Here is a 1,384-nt window from a genome sequence, read left to right on the forward strand (position 1 = left end):
GATAAGAGCTGCACTTGCACGCCCGAGAGGCATTTCAAAGATGGCCGTCACTGGTCCTGCACTTTGGGGACTGAGGAGGTGTGCAGGCAGATTATAACTTTTTGTTATAGTTTTTGATGTTTCATTGTTTCAACCTGAACAATGCAGCTAAGTCACATAAAATATTAACAAAGCTGAATCTCAAGTTACATCTTTAAATGTATCCAAGAATCTTCATAAATCATTTGACTCAGGGCAATGTATCTTTGTGGTTTAACTGATGGTATATAATTTAATATCAGTTTAGATGGTCATGCATAATTTGTGTCCATAATCATTAAATATTGTGCCTTATATGTATTTATCTTGAAACCTGCTTTTAGGGTAGTATAGAAGCATCTGCTTCAATAGGATGACTATAAAAAGGGGTGGTGGAGAAGCTCATCCTCAGACAGCTTACTGTAAGGTGCATCACTGTGTAGGCTACTTGGCTATTGTGTTTGTTTGCTTGATTAACCCATGGATCCAGACATTTCCAAACAAATTACTACTTACAAAACCTTAGTAACATACCCTGATGGTCTAACAAAGACGGGGAAAAAACACTTTCAGAAAGAGAGCAAACACGTTTGAAATTGAAGGTAAGATGAATACAGTACAGATAGCCTCAAGTGTCCATTTTGTAAGAATGTGGATATTACACTGGATGTTGGTTTCTTGTGTATGGTTACACAACCCTTTGTACTGGTGGGGATGTACGTTATAGGTGAACTCACAGCTACTAGAAATGGAAATCAGTACATCTTGTGTTATAGTAGACTACCTGACGAAGTGGCCCCAGGCATAGCCACTAAAAAACAAAACGGCAAAGGCATCAGTTCCATGGCGCGGAAACTTAAAACTGCTTACCTCAAGCTCTTTCGCAGCTTCCTCTTTTTTTCAGCACAAACAAAAAGAGCATGACAAAAGCACAGTTTGGCAGTTGTACTTTTTATATAAGTTGAGTGGCTCAAACACAGAGTATAGAGGAGCATCAGACATCGAGTATAATCAGAATGAGACTTCTGAGATCTAACAGCCATGACCTTATTTCTGAAAAAACTTTCCAAAACGTTCACAAAGGGAAACCGAAGGCTCAGGGAAAAGTCAGTGGTGGGGAAAAGGACATGAGGTTTGTGCCGATTTTGAGTGCTCAGATCAGAGAAGTATTTGGACTCAGCAGCCTTAGCTGCCCTTTGGAACATAGTAAGAGAATTTTTCATAAAATATATATAAAGGCCAATTTTCACACGGCACCGACAAACGCCAACAGACACGATTTGGCATCAGATGCTCAACTTTAAGCAAACTTGTTCCCGAAACATGTAGAGCCATCTATCAGGTTCTCAAAGAAAGACATCTTAAG

The sequence above is a fragment of the Sinocyclocheilus grahami genome, unplaced genomic scaffold (genome assembly GCF_001515645.1).
Source record: "Sinocyclocheilus grahami isolate Dianchi unplaced genomic scaffold, SAMN03320097.WGS_v1.1 scaffold1718.1, whole genome shotgun sequence".
In the NCBI taxonomy this organism is placed as follows: domain Eukaryota; kingdom Metazoa; phylum Chordata; class Actinopteri; order Cypriniformes; family Cyprinidae; genus Sinocyclocheilus; species Sinocyclocheilus grahami.